The 15,682-nt window shown below is 42.0% G+C and overlaps 1 long non-coding RNA gene across 3 annotated transcripts in view; it reads left to right on the top strand.

Moving 5' to 3' along the window:
* Positions 1 to 15,682, top strand: part of LOC117357927 — a 60,097-nt gene that overhangs the window by 21,428 nt on the left and 22,987 nt on the right. For 2 of the 3 annotated variants that reach the window (XR_004538902.1, XR_004538900.1), the window contains exons 2-5: positions 3,013 to 3,093; positions 9,649 to 9,829; positions 13,560 to 13,718; positions 14,362 to 14,500. This is a non-coding gene — a long non-coding RNA (uncharacterized LOC117357927). The remainder of the gene's footprint in view (positions 1 to 3,012; positions 3,094 to 9,648; positions 9,830 to 13,559; positions 13,719 to 14,361; positions 14,501 to 15,682) is intronic. The other variant, XR_004538901.1, reaches the window with a different exon arrangement.

Below are 15,682 nucleotides of genomic sequence, written 5' to 3' on the forward strand. Positions count from 1 at the left end.
AAAAAAAACCCACAAAAGCACACTACGCAGAGAAAATGTTAATTATCATTTACGAGTTTCAGATTTTTTTCAAAGATGTCAAGGCAGATGAATTTAAAATATGCAATGTCACCTCAGTAACTATAGAAAAACAGGCAAATATGGTGCAAAATATAGACAGCAGATATAAATTCTCAAAATGGACACATTTTGATCACTAAATTTAAAATAAAATCATTTTTCCTACCTTTGTTGTCTGGTGATCTCTCTCCTCCTTTTCTCCTCTTAGATCTGGTATCTGTCTCCTTCCTCTTTTCCTCCTCCTAGGTCTGGTATCTGTCTCCTCCCCTTCCCCCCCTGCTCAGGCATCTCTCTCTCTGCTCCCTTCCTCCTGTTCTTCCTTCTCAATTTATTTTCTGTCTATGTCTAAATTCTTTCTTACTATTCAGTCCTCAATTTCCCTCTTTCATTGTGTCTACCTATAGCTTGCCACCTCTTTCCCTCACCCCTTCCAGTATATAACTCTATCCTCTTCCCTCAATCCAGCATGTACCCTTTTTTCTTTCTCCTCCTCACTTCCATCCAGTGTCTGATCCCCCTCTCCCCCACACTTCCATTCCGCATCTGTCCCTCCTCTCCCCCACACTTCCATTCCGCGTCTGTCCCTCCTCTCCCCCACACTTCCATTCCGCGTCTGTCCCTCCTCTCCCCCACACTTCCATTCCGCGTCTGTCCCTCCTCTCTTCCACACTTCCATTCCGCGTCTGTCCCTCCTCTCTTCCACACTTCCATTCCGCGTCTGTCCCTCCTCTCTCTACCCCTTCCATCTACTGTTCACCCTCTGTCTCCCCTTCCATTCTCTGCCCTTTCCATCCAGTGCCCACTCTCTCTCTCTTCCATATGGTATCTTCCCTCTTTCTATGCTCCTTCCATAAACTGTCTCCTTTGTACACGATTCATTTCAGCTTCCCCCTCTCCATTTTTCTGTCTCCCTATGTTCTGGAATCTCTCTCTTCTCCTTTCCACTCCACCCCATGGTCTGATGTCTATCTCCTTCCCTCCCCTCCCTCATGCCCTGGCATCTATCTCCCTCCTTTCCCTCTGGTCTGGGATTTGTTTCCTCTCTCTCCCCCCATGCTCTGGCATCTCTCCCTCCCCCTCCTTGGTCTGGTATCTCCTTTCCTTTCCTTTCTCTCCCTCCCATGAACTTGGCATCTCTCGTTCCTCTCCCTTTTCCTTCTCTCTCCTTTTGTGTCCAGCATCTCCCACCTGCCTTCCTACTCCTCATGTCTTTTTTTTCCTTCACCCTACAACCTTACATGTCCAGCATCTTCCTGTGTTCCTTTTTTTCTTCCTTATCTGATTTAGCAGCTTTCTCCCCTTTCCTGAGCAAGCCAACCCACCATCTTCCCACATCCCATTCCAGTACTTCCCCTCTTTACCCACAGGGAATCAACCCGTAGCTTAATTTAGAGGCAAGTGTTCTAGTGCTGCTGCGAGACTGGAGGCGATTCTTAACTGCCATCAACCCTGCCTTTGGCTGCGCCGGTAATGCTAAACTGCACGGTAAAACCAAAGAGAGAAGCCGCAGGACTTTCCCACTTGCCTGCATTGCTCAAAGTTCTGCTGCTCTCGATCTGCCCCTCAAAAACAGGAAGTCACTTCAGAGGGGACAGGATCAAGAGCAGCAGAACTTCGAGCGATGCAGGCAAGTGGGAAAGTCCCGCGACTTCTCTCTTTGGTTTTACCGTGCAGTTTAGCATTACCGACGCAGCCGAAGGCAGGGCTGATGGCAGCTAAGTGAGCTGCCTGGATTGCAGGGCCCCCTTGCCATCCCCTAATGCCGGCCCTGATAATAGGGAGGGTGATTTCGGACCTGGCAGGCCCCACCTGACCATTTTGGAGCTGTAGGGAGGGAAGGAGGGAGGCGGGCTTTAGCGCAGAAGGGAAGTGATCGCCGGTCCGTTGTCCCCGCGCACAGCTTCTGGACGCTGTCCCTGAAAACGGGACATTTCGGCGTCCCGAAGCGGTGGGTCGGGACAACGGGATGGTCGGTCCCATAACGGGATTGTCCCGTTGAAAACGGGACATTTTGTCACCTTATTTATACATTAAAATTTGTGGACACAATCAAGATTTTAGGTTTCATATGGGACAACGAACTTAGCTTCAAACCTCAAATAAATTCAGACATTGGTTCATCATTTTTTTTGCCTTGTGATTTCCTCCATCATCTGATTCACACTGTAGCAATGTGCTTTTTGCAGGACTTTCTGTGTCATCTCTTAAACACTTATAACTCATCCAATCTGCAGTGGTCAAACTTTTTATATTCAGCACACCATTTCAATCATGTCTTGCCATCACTGAAGAAGAAATGCTGGTTCCCTGTATCTAGTTGTGTATCTTTCAAGTTGATGACACTGGTTTATCAATCTAGTACCACTCTATCTCAACAAATGTATAATTCCTTACCAGCCTAAACACCCTCTCTGTTCTGCTGACAATAACTTTCTGTCTTTACCTCCCCTCTCAGAAATACATCTAACATACATCTTCTCAACTGCATAGATGCCTTTTGGATACTTTGTGGTATATCAAGTACCAACAAATAAATAAATAAAATAAAGTGATGCAACCAAGAGATCTTGGTTTGTGGGCAGAGACCACTCCTTTTGTAGGGGCTGTAAATTTTTTTTTCTTTTTTTACCAGAGGGTACAGTTAACTTCAGATCAGTGGGCACTTGAAATTGTTTACAAACGCTATGCCCTGGAGTCCTCTATCCAAGCTGTTTCTTGAGTTGTCTTGGACAAAGTTATAAATAAATTAAAATATATTTAAAGGGATATTGAAGTAATATATTTCTCTACATTTATAATCTTTTAAACAGTGGTTTATTAACTTTCTGGTATGTTTGCTGCTGAGTTTTCCCACAAGTTCATGGAGAGTTTAATGTCCTGCTGTGTTAAGAAGATACTGACTGTTTCTAGGCAGCACAGAATGTTATATGCAGTGATATCATAATTCACTAGTTTTCAGACTTCACCTACTGGCAGGAGAATACAAGCATCTGGACTGGTCTAGAGGAGGATTCAAGGAAATCAAATTAACAGGTAAGACATAATTTTACCTTACTATATTGGAGAATAAAGTACCTGAGCAAGACATCTAGACAGAAATTAACTGCAGTGCCATTAAAATACACCCTAGTTTAGAGTTGTGCCAGACAGCTGTAAGTGGGCTGGAATATTACTGATCTGGGGTCTAATTGAATTAAAATTTAGGCTAAGGCATGTCTTTAGCAAGAAGTCTATACAATGGAGAGTCAGACAAGCTGAAAGAGGAAAACTTTACTTCTTGCTTAGGTAATCACTTTGCTTTATAATGTGCAAAGAACTGTAAGCTTGCTGTATAAATTAAATGGTATCATAGAGCTATTTACCCTTAATGTGTGTTAGTTTACTGCAATGTGAAAACAAGAACATAAGCAATGCCTCTGCTGGGTCAGACCTGAGGTCCATTGTGCCCAGCAGTCCGCTCACGTGGCGGCCCAACAGGTCCAGGACCTGTGCAGTAATCCTCTATCTATTGGATGATTGCAGGTATACGTTTATTAAATGATGTTATCTCTAATGAAAAATGCTTGAATTTTCACAGTTGCAGCACAAATATGGCTTTACTAAATCAGAAAGTTTTAAATGGTTGCAACTGAAGCATGCCATTCAGGCGGGGTTCCCTGACTGGAAAAACCTTAATAATCAATATAGTCTGGAGTTCTATGTTTTCAGACAGACTTCTTGGGTCACCAGGCCGCTCAGTGGTATAAATTATTAACTGGATTTATTAAGAAAAAACCCAAATACAGGTCTGAGAGACATTTGGAGCATTGAGATTAAGCATCAAATTAATGCGTCTCAATGGCCATAAATTTGGTCTTGGAGGATGAGATGTACAGTGTCGGCATCCATGAGACAAACTTGGTTTTTTCTGTTACATAGAGCTTTATGGACCCCTGTTCGTTTACAAAAATTGGATAGCTCTAAGTCTAATGAATGTTGGCACTGCCATCTCGAAGCAGGGACTTTAGATAATTTATTATTCTATTGTCCATTCATTATGAATTTTTGGAAATCAATTTGGGGCCAAATTAACTGTTTATTAGATAACCTGTGGCATTATCATATGATACTGTGCTGTTTGGTATGGCAATGAGAGCAAAAAGTCATATCTACAAATAATAACAAATTACTTATAATGACGGGTTGCCATTCAACAAATTACATATAATTGGAAAAATTGGAATAGATTAAATTATAATTTTTGGTGGAACTCCTTATGTCATATTTATAAAATGGAGAGACTTATTGCAATACAACAGGGTTGTTTCAGGAAATTTCAAGATATTTGGGAGCCATTAACAAAGTATTGTAATGATTAGAAAAATCTTGTTTCCCTTAAATTTACAAGTTCAATTATGGAGTGGGAGGGAGGGTATTTTTATTGTTACATGTTGTATAAGTATTGATTATATGATAGATAAGGGTGGGGAGGGGGGAGATAAGAGAATATTATATGTATCATTGTTGATTATTAAGTGATATATTTATGGTTATTTGTATGGATATGTTATCACACTTATTATAAGTTTAAAAATGAATAAAGATTAAAAAAAAAAAAAATCCTCTATCCATACCCCTCTATCCCCTTTTCCAGCAGGAAATTGTCCAATCCTTTCTTGAACCCCAGTACCGTACTCTGTCCTATTACACCCTCTGGAAGCGCATTCCAGGTGTCCACCACACATTGGGTAAAAAACTTGCTTGCATTCGTTTTGAATCTGTCCCCTTTCAACTTTTCTGAATGCCCTCTTGTTCTTTTATTTTTCGAAAGTTTGAAGAATCTGTCTCTCTCTACTCTCTATGCCCTTCATGATCTTGTAAGTTTCTATCAAATCCCCTCTAAGTCTCCTCTTCTCCAGGGAAAAGAGTCCCAGTTTCTCCAATCTTTCAGCGTATGAAAGGTTTTCCATACCTTTTATCAGACGTGTCGCTTTCTTCTGAACCCTCTTGAGTAATGCCATATCCTCCTTAAGGTATGGCGACCAATACTGGGCGCAGTACTCCAGAAGTTGATGCACCATCGCTCGATATAATGGCAGGATAACTTCTTTCGTTCTGGTAGTAATACCCTTCTTGATTATACCTACCCTTCCCTCTGCTGACTTCCGAACTCTCGTGGCAGCATAAGAGCAGAGCATGAGGCAGGCGTGAGCTTTTCGCATTCTTGCCTGGTCCCGCTTCGTTCTGTGAATGACTACCGCCGGTCCCGCAAGAACTGATGTCAGCCATTCATGGAGTGGGACCAGGCAGGAACACGAAAATCTCGCGCCTGTCTCGTGCTTCGCTCTGATGCTGCCGCGAGAGTTCGGAAGTCAGCAGAGGGAAGGGCAGGAATGCTGAAAGCTCCTGCCATACATATACCACAATCTCTTCCTCTGTCCCTCCCTCTCTTTTTCAGGCTTGTTGTCATAACGGGGCAATCTGTCAAATAAGAGCCACATCATTTGGGGGGAAGGGACTTTATGTAGGAATCTTAAAGATTCATTTTGAGGAAAAACTATCTAAGATTTCTTTGTGAAAGTTACTCCGATTTTTTAAGTTTGTGGAGAAGTAGAAATTTACTCAAGAATGAAATAGACTTGATTATGGCATAAAATGAGTTATAGTTCTGTATGGACAAAGGATATTAACTATCAGTGTAATTAATTATTGAGGTCAAACGTGTATTTGTCCTTCACTGTAGCCAAGTTAAATGGGGAAATGAAAAATATGTAAAATTTACATGAACTATTGATTTTTCTTTGGAACTAAATGGAATGAGTTTTGGAAATAAACGCTTTAATTTCTGTCTATTACGGTATTTAACATTAAGCGGGTTACAATAGGTATTTAACATTGAGCGGGTTATAATAGTACATACATAAAAACAAATAAAATCAATCTATATTGATAAATCTCCTTTTCTTTCACCCTATCGGTCTCTCTCTTTCTGAACCAGTCTTTCTGTGTTCTTCCCCCACCTTACCAGTCTTTCTATAGCTCCCCCTCCCTTTCCCTCTTCTGTCTGTCTCTATTCATGCTCTCTCTATCACTCCACCTCACTGGTCCCTTTCTCCCACACACATTGCCTTCTCTCATGTATCCATTTTCCGGTCTCTTTCCATCTATCTCTCTCCATGATCCATATCTCCCAAACTAGAAGCTTTTCTTTCTCTCCCCTCTTTCCCTTCCTCCCCATCCCTTCCTCTCCATCCCAAGCCCCACAAGTCTTATCTCCCACCCAAGAAGCTTTTATTTCTCTTCCCCCCATCAGTCTCTACTTCTGTTCTTGTCCCCTCACCATACTACTGAACCACTGATCTTATGACCTGTTCCTCATCTTCTGTACATACAAGCCATTGCTGTACAGGACACTTCTGGTGTGCCACTTACCACACAGGATCATTTATCCCCACCATGTGTACATCACAGTGTAGGCAATTGTGATGGGATGTATGTCTCATCACGTGTGAGTACTTTCCTGTGGGAGGGCTACACCCGAGTCTACTCCTCCACAGAGTTCACAATGGGGTGGTTCTAGTCATAGAGAAAGACTAGGTGAGTGGTGTTAGGAACCCGCTACCCCTATTTCCCCGGAGTATTGTGTTGCCCAATAGTAAAGATTGAATGACCTTGCCATTGGATTTGAATAACAAATTTGCATCCTAATTTGCATAAGATGGTGAATTGCAGAGAAAAGGGGTGATTTATAAAGAAAGACTCCTAAAGTCTTAAACTGGACTCCTGATAAGGAGAGGAGCTTTGGCTTGGAGCCCCCCAATCCCAAACATTTTGAGGGGGGGTCAAGAGGGACCTCATCCTGAGCTGAAAGGGGGGGGGGGGGTTGCTTAATGGACTCCCAGCAGAAAGGAGCATAGTTTGAGTTCAAGAGCTTTATGGTGACTCTTGAGAGGAAGAATGTTGGCTTCGGCCTAACTCTTGGTAAGCTCAAAACCTTCTTGGAGCATCTGAGCTCCAGCTAGCTGGGACACTTGGCCTATATTTTCAGTAGGCGGTGTATGGACCCTCGGCCTATACCCTGGTAGGCAGTGAATGGACACTGGGCCTATATCTTTGGGTAGGCGGGGCCAGGGGCGTGACAGCAATGTGAATGTTAACTTAAACATACCACTAGATAATTTTCATTTCATCTAGTTAACGTGGAGTATTAGGATCAGTGTTTTGTTGTACTCTCTATGAGCACTTGGCTAAGCAGCATCAGACCTGACCTACTTGAAATGGGAGTTCATCAGCAAATACTTGACAGCCAGCTGTCTGAGGAAACCAATGAACAATAACTGAGCAATATAAACTACAATATGCAGGAAGAACCCAATTAATGTTTACAATCTTTGACTTACCTACTGTAATATATAAATCAAAATTCTTCTTCAAAAAACCTAACCACATTCTTACATTTCCAATTAACAAACAAGAAAGAAAGCATCCACCATACATGAGCACCTGGGACCAACCACAATAGAACCCTGCATTTTAAAGATCAGGCCAACTCGGTAAATAGCACCTCAAACTAAGGCCCACCTATTGAAAGTAGCTTTTAGCTGATTATAAGACTTTCAATTAAGATTGCTTGTGAACTAAGGATTAAGATCACCTACTGTTCAACAAAACAGGCATTTACCATGGTAACTGTAATGCTATCTACTAATTAAGATCAGGGAACATAGCCACATTTCATTCTTATGGTAAGGCATAAGTATTGTTTCTCTGTGTTAATAGGACCCGGCTGCAGCTGAATATACTGTATCAGGCAGCATACAATATTTATGCAAGGGTTCAGGTGGTCAATTCTTGATGACTTAAGTGGTGATCAAGCAGGACCTGTGCTAGGACCAAATAATAATTCCATATAAATCCAACAATTATGGTTTTGAAATATATCTACTTTCTTTGCATAGAAAGCACAGTTACTTACCATAATAGGTGTTACCTGGAGACAGCAGGCAGATATTCTCACATATTGGTGATGTCATCCATGGAACCCAGTACGGACTGTATGAAAATTGTACTGTCACTTTAAGTTTTAAGAAACTTTGACTGCCTGCCCAGGGTATGCATGATTGCCTTCCCGCCTGACGCCTGCTCGTGGTACCTCAGTTCCATAAGAAAAACTAAGAAGCCAACCAGGGGAGGTGGGTGGGTTGTGAGAATATCTGCCTGTCTCTGGATAACACCTGTTACGGTAAGTAACTGTGCTTTATCCTAGGACAAGCAGGCAGCATATTCTCACATATGGGACTCCTTAGCTTATTGGAACGGAAAGGAGGAAGAGTTGACCAATGAAGGAAAGAAATTTTGTAGGATACTACTTGGCCAAAGCGACTCTCCCTTTTGGAAAAGATTTCAGACAGGAGTGGGACATGAATGTATAAACTGGAGGACCAAGTAGCTGCATTGCAGATTGTTCCTATAAGTGAGGAATGTAAGAATGCAACTGAAGCCAATATAGCTGAGATCATACGTGCTATCAGAGATGCTCCAAGTTGCAGTATAGCCAAAACATGGCAAAAGAAATATAAGCTAAGGACTACAAAATTTGTGGATATAGATCTGTAGGGATAGGCTAAGCTAACTCATGAGGAATGAAGGAGATGAACCAATGAAAAGAGGTTCTGTAGAGAGTAGTTCCCTGTAAGAGAAAAGCCAAGGTTATTTACCCTGAATTCTGATAAGACAAGGTTTTTCTTTGCTTCACCACGTCAGGAACCTTCAGAAGCTTCCATTACTGTAAAAACTTTACAATACCCGATCCACTCTGTCAAAATATTAGGAGTAATTCTTGATTAAACTTTGAATATGCAAAACCAAGTTAATTTGGTAGTACGTAAGGGTTTCCAAATTTTATGGAAACTACGTACTCTCAGAGCTTACTGCAATTTCACAGCATTTAAGCTATTAGTCCAATCACTGATATTATGTCACTTCGACTATTGTAATATTGTCTACCTGGCGGTGTTAAAAAAAACTATCTCCAGGCTGTGAATTATACAGAACACCGCAGCTAGACTTATATTTGGCTTGAATAAGTTTGAACATGTTACTCCTCTATTTTGGGACCTGCATTGGCTACTGCTTGAGGCACATATTGTCTTCAAATTGGGCTGCATCTATTACAGAGTCCTGATGGGTCAAGCTCCACTGTACTTGATGGATTTATTTTCAACGTCTACTCAAAAATTCTCTCATAAAACTCATGCTTTATTTGTCTGTCCATCAGCGAAGGGTTGCAAGTGTAAAAGATATAATGAATGTATGCTCTCATATCAGGCTGCCATTTAGGATAAAGATTGCAAGCAATTACTATTTCATCTAGAATTTAGGAGACTCTTGAAAACCTGTTTTCTAGGTTATTAGGCAATTAATTTTATTAGTGTTTTGTAAACTGCATAGAACTATAAGGCTGTGCGGTCTAGAAATTGATTTTATGTTCTGTTATTTTGCAATCTAAGGCATGGAGAGCCATTTCTCCAGAGTGAGAGAGACTGAAGAGAGAAAAATAGAAGCATAATGATGAGAAGTATATGACATCTCCTGATCTCTGTTGTCTAGAAAAAAGGAGTGGTACAGAGAAAGTACTATGTCATGGTGCAAAACTACATGGTGCAAAAGAAGGGAGCAACCATGTAGCGAGAACAGGCTGAGGATCCCAATCACTAGCGACCGTTGGAGATCGAGAATACCTGTACAAAGCTGGAAATCAGAGGATGAACAGTTTGTTGACCTGAACATGGTAAGTACTCATAAACCAAAGGCAAACTCTGACTGAAGTGAAGCAAGAGATAAGTGGGAGAGGGGTAGAAAATATTCCTTGAAGGAAGATATAAACTAGGTTAAAAGCTTAATAAGATAAAGAGCCTAGTACAGTGAAAACCATCTTCCTTACTCCTCACAGGGCTGCTGCAAGAAGGTTGCCTGGACACAGCTAACAGAGTTTGAAAGGATGTGAAAAAACATCCTTTTGGCCACGGCTAGAATAAACCAGACTTTTGGCTATGGCCAGAATAAAAAGAAGTATTCTGGGTGATTGGCCTACCAGAGGGCACAAGAAGCCTGGAGGTCGATTTCTGCTGAAGATGAATTAGTGAACTGAGCAAGAGAAAAACTAGAGAAAACGCATAGAGGGATTGATTCATTCCATCCAGAAGAAAGGCCGCCATTGCTAGACAAAGAGGAGAAGATTGTCTAGAACAAATTGGTAATTCGGATGGAAGGATATATATCGAGCAATTTCCTAAGGCCAAATATTCTCGGTCCGTTAACAAAAAGCCCTCGAATTAGAATCTCTGGCTGAGGTATATAGTATAGTGGAACTTGAGCGACTTAGCAACAAGGAGAAGTTGAGGTGAAGTGTGCCCAAGCACAGAAATTATCTGTGTGTGAAAGCGAAACTGAAAGAAATGTAAGAGACCTGTATGGAAACCTAAATAGGAACAGGTCTGTAATGCACATACTGACTCCAGAATGCATAAGTATTTAATTGTAGACTATATAGAAAAACCCATCAGTCCAGAGACTATAATTGAGATAACCTGGAGGGAAACCCCCCCCCCCAAAAAAAACATTCTAAAAAGGATGTAGTGGCCTCCTCCCCTACAGCCACTCCCAAACCTTTGGGCCTCTGGAAGGCAGTTGAAAAGCATCAGATAATGATCTTGGAAGATTCATCAGTCTGTGAAAGAGTATAAATACTGTGCTGAAATTACAGAAGATGCTCTGAAGGAATGTATTGCTCAATCGGTCAACCATTGTACTTGTTGTTGAAGATACAAAGACGTGTAGAAAGTATAATTAAGGATTCTGCTCAACAGCATAGAGTTTTGATAAAGGTGACATCCATACTTGTCCATAGTACGGCCTTCATGTCCCGGAGGCAATGAGGCATGAACTCTAGTAGGAAAATATTTTTTGAGGGTTCATTCCACTAATAATGAATGATGTGGAAGTTGTAGACTATCAAATCCTGGAATAGAGAAAATTATGTAAAGCAGATTCATCTTCCCTGGAGCAGCCTTGACAAAGTCATCTACCAATTTTTGAAAAGAATTTGTTTAAACAGTGCATGCAATGGCAATTTGAAGAGATCTTTGGAAGGTCTATGAAAGTTCAATATATTTTGAAATTCAGCACTAAATGAAGCATCAGTCTCCACTGAAAGACAAATCTTTGAGGAACTACTTAATGTAAGCAGTAAAGGAGAATTCTTCAGGAGAAGATCATCTTTTTTTAGGAAGAACTACACCAACAGACTCGGGCTCAAAAAAGGAAAACTCACACTGAGTCAGACTTCGAATCCGAGAAAACTTCTAGGAAAAAATGTCTAGAAGTTCTGCAATGTTTTCGGTACCAGTCCGATGAAGAGGCAGAAGAGGTTCGATGCCTTTTCAAAAAAGGAGGTCGACTAAAAGAGGAACTCGGATGTCTTGGTTTGGAATGCCTCACAGAAGAGGACTTGTGGCCCTAAGTAACAGCTCGAAGGGGAGCATTGCTGAGAAGTAGAACTCCAATGCGAAGAACCATGCCTGGAGGAAAAATTATCACCAAGAGCTAGAACCATGACGCCACATAGAAGGATCCCTGAGCAGTTTTTTGATGCTCCAATGGATCAGTGGTATCATTACTTTGAAGCCTCATAGTAGTATGTTCAGGTTGGGCCAGTACCAAGGGAGTTGGGTGCAGGAGACGCTTGCAGTGTAACCTAAAAACAGTGGCATTGGTGCAGCAGGTTGATTCGGTATGGGTGACTTGGCAGAAGACGCACCCCTTATGGGAGAAACAACCTGCAGCTCAGCAGAATGATATGACATCTTTTGGCTTGCATCAAGAGACTCGATGCCAGCGAGGCCTGTGACACCTCTTGAGCAGCATGCACCAGTACTGAATGCTCACCAACCGGTACTATTGGTGCAGCAGGTTATCTCGGAGAGGGTGACCTCGACAAAGCTGCACACCTAGGAGGAGAGACAACCTGCAGATACTTAGATCGATGGCATCGATGTGTGTTCTGTATCAAGAGACTCAATGCTGTAGAGACCTGCAACGCTTGCTGGGAAGAGGATGACTCGAAAACTAGCTTCCCTGATGCTAAGAGATTAAGGCAACAGCTCCAAAGTTTTTCCGATGTCCATAGAGGAGCTGAACAGCTTCTCCCATTGAATATGATGGACTTTAATGGAACGCTTTTGCAAAGTGGAACACTTAATACATGATTCAATTTAGTGATCAGGGCCCAAACATTGAAGTCACCAATTATGGGGGTTGGTTATCGCAATAGGCCTCTGGCACCTGCAGCACTTTTTAAACTCCGTTGTAGGTTTCGTCATGGGAAAAATCTCGTCGGCGAGATTAAACTCAATGGTGAGTGAAATCCCACCAGAGGAAAGAACCTCAAGGAGTTGAACAAAAAGAAAACAATTATTATATATATATATATATATATATATATATATATATATATATACACATGTTTTAGAAACTATACAAGCAAAAAAGGACTAAAAACTAGAAAAAAAAATGCAAAGCGGGAAGGCAATGCCGATTGAACAGGAAAGACTAAAAAGGTTAAGGCTCTTCAGCTTGGAAAAGAGAAGGCTGAGGGGAGATATGATTGAAGTCTACAAAATCCCGAGTGGAGTAGAATGGATACAAGTTGATTGATTTTTCACTCCGTCAAAAATTACAAAGACTAGGGGACACTCAATGAAATTGCAAGGAAATACTGTACTTTTAAAACCAAATAGGAGCAAATATTTTTTCACTCAGAGAATAGTTAAGCTCTGGAATACATTGCCAAAGGTTGTGGTAAAAGCGGATAGGAAGGTTTTGACATTCCTGGAGAAAAAGTCCATAGTCTTATTATGACATGGGGGAAGCCTCTGCTTGCCTTGGATCGGTAGCATGGAATGTTGCTACTCTTTGGAGTTTGGCCAGGTACTAGTGACCTGGATTGGCCATGGTGAGAACGGGTTACTGGACTTGATGGACCATTGATCTGACCCAGTAAGGCTATTCTTATTTTCTTAAAATGAACTGAGGTACCACGAGCAGGTGTCGAGTGGGAAGGCACTCGTGCATGTGAGGTGCAGGCAGTCACGAAAGTGACAGTACACTTTTCATACTGTCCATATCAGGCTCTGTGAATGATGTCACCGATATGTGAAAATATTCTGCCTGCTTGTCCTAGGATAAAGAATATTTATGTAACTCTATTTTGCCTGGTAAGTATCAGGTAGGATTGCTTTAATAAAATTATAACATTTATTGATGGGTCAGGGCTAGAGCCAGGGCCAGGGAGGCTGTGGTACAGTTAATCCATACTCCTCTAACATTCAATGAGTTAATGCAGGCCAGAATTTCTGAACCAAACAGTTTACTTAAAGTTTTTACTACTATCTAATATAATAAAAGCCTAAGCCGCGCATGCGCACTCTGACCTGCGTGTTCCCGTTCTCCGTGCGCTGTAGGTTCCCGCAGGTAGGAGTGCGCATGCGCGCTTCCACGCATCTCTATCTCCCAAGGCGGATGTCTGCTTCCCAAGGCGGTGCAGAGGCTGTCGGCAGCGGCTGTCGGTGTCTGCAGGCAGCGGTGGCTTGAGGCGGCTGTCGGCGGAGGGCAGACGTGAGGTAAGGGGTGCTGCTGGACAGGGGAAGAGACGGGGGGTAGAAAAATGAAGGGAGGCCTACTGCTGGATGGGGGAGCAGGAAAGAGGTGCTGGGGGAACTGGACGGGGGAGCAGGAAAGAGGTACTGGGGGGAAGAAAAAGGAAGGGAGGCCTACTGCTGGATGGAGGAGCAGGAAAGAGGTGCTAGGGGGGAAGAAAAAGGAAGGGAGGCCTACTGCTGGACGGGGGAGCAGGAAAGAGGTGCTGATGGACAGGGGAAGAGACGTGGGGGAAGGGGGGAAGAAAAAGGAAGAGGCCTACTGCTGGACAGGGGGACAGGAAAGAGGTGCTGCTTGGGCTGCAGCTTGATAAAGGGAGCAATGAAGGGGTGGTGGTGGACACAGGGAAGATAAAAGGAAGGGAGAATGGGTGGACAGCCGAGGAAAAAAAGACAGAAATAAAGACAAAAATACAGAAGGAGAGGAGAAGAAGGAGAGAGAGAGAAATAAATAAAGACAGACACACACACATATATTCTAGCACCCGTTAATGTAACAGGCTATAAGACTAGTTACTACATATTTCTATAACTAGGATTACCATATGGCACCAGAAAAAGGAGGACAGATTGAGACATCTGGATTTTACTTCCTTTACTTTTGTAGCCACCAAGGTTCCAAGGAACAGGTCAACAGCACCCCTGGTGGCCACAGCAAGAACTGACCTAGGTGAGCTTCTCAGAAAGGAGATAGCCCTGGAGGGTTTAAAGAAAAACAAGCAAAAACTACAAAATGCTCACTTCCAGTAAGTTACAAAATAATTTTAATGTTCAGGATGTGCCAGAGCACCTTAATGCACTCCAGTGCCGCAAAACAAACACCAGGGAAAACCCTGGGTAGCTTTCAGGATTTCCCAGTAAACAGAAAAACTGTGCTTCTCTAACAAACAGCTTTGTTTGGGGTTTTTTTTCACTAAGCTTACCTAATGCAGGCTCCAGGTAAGTGTTTTATATGCTTTAGCAGTTCAAATCCTTCAAAACCAATTTAAACACAGAAGCCTCCAGCTAAAGAAAAATAAAAAACAGTGCTGGGGCTGGGAGAATTGCCTTGGATTTGCTTTACCTTGTAGCTCAATAAAGAGCTCCAAAATGCCCACCCTGATAGTGGCAAACCTCTCCCTCATTAAGATAATCTCAGCTCCTTAAACAATCCTTCCTGTAAGGTAAAAACAAACTCTTGCAGTGCAGTAATCGAGTTTTGATATTATTAGCGAATTAATTAGGGTATTTAAAAATGAAGCGTCAAGAAAATTGGCTAGTTATCTAATCATCTGTAGTCTACAGAAACAGCTTATGACAATGGTACTCATTTGATTATGATAGTTTAGTTTGGGGTCTATGACAATGCCAAGGATTTTTATCTTGTCAACCTCTTGAAGTGTGTTTTCTTGATGCTGCGATTTATAAGCCATCTCTCCAAGAAGAAAACATGGATTTCATTTTTGCAACGTTTAATGATAGCATATATTCACTAAGCCATCGACAAACTTTGATCAGTTTCTGAATAATGTCTGAGATCTCTAGAGCAGTATTTATGTGAATTGGATGGATGAGGTGTAAATCGTCTGCATAAGCGAAGACTGTAAATCCAATTGATTTGCAGAGTGTTAGTAGAGGGGCCATAACGATGTTGAATAATAGTGGTGAAAGAATAGAGCCTTGAGGGATACCGTAGTTTGTTGGAAAAGACTTGAATGATGAGTTATTGAAAGTAATTTTAGAAGTAAGATTGAAACCATGATAGAACTTAGTTGTTAACTCCAACTGATGAGTCTGTTTAGTAGAAGGTGATGATCGATGGTGTCAAATGCTGCGGAAAGGTTGAGGGAAATAAAAATGGCAGATGATGATTCAGAAAGTAGATGATAGAAGAAGTCAAACCGATCATGGAGTGTTTGGTTGAATGATTCTGCCGGAATCCAGTTTGG

Source organism: Geotrypetes seraphini, chromosome 3 (assembly GCF_902459505.1).
Source record: "Geotrypetes seraphini chromosome 3, aGeoSer1.1, whole genome shotgun sequence".
NCBI classification, from domain to species: Eukaryota; Metazoa; Chordata; class Amphibia; order Gymnophiona; family Dermophiidae; genus Geotrypetes; species Geotrypetes seraphini.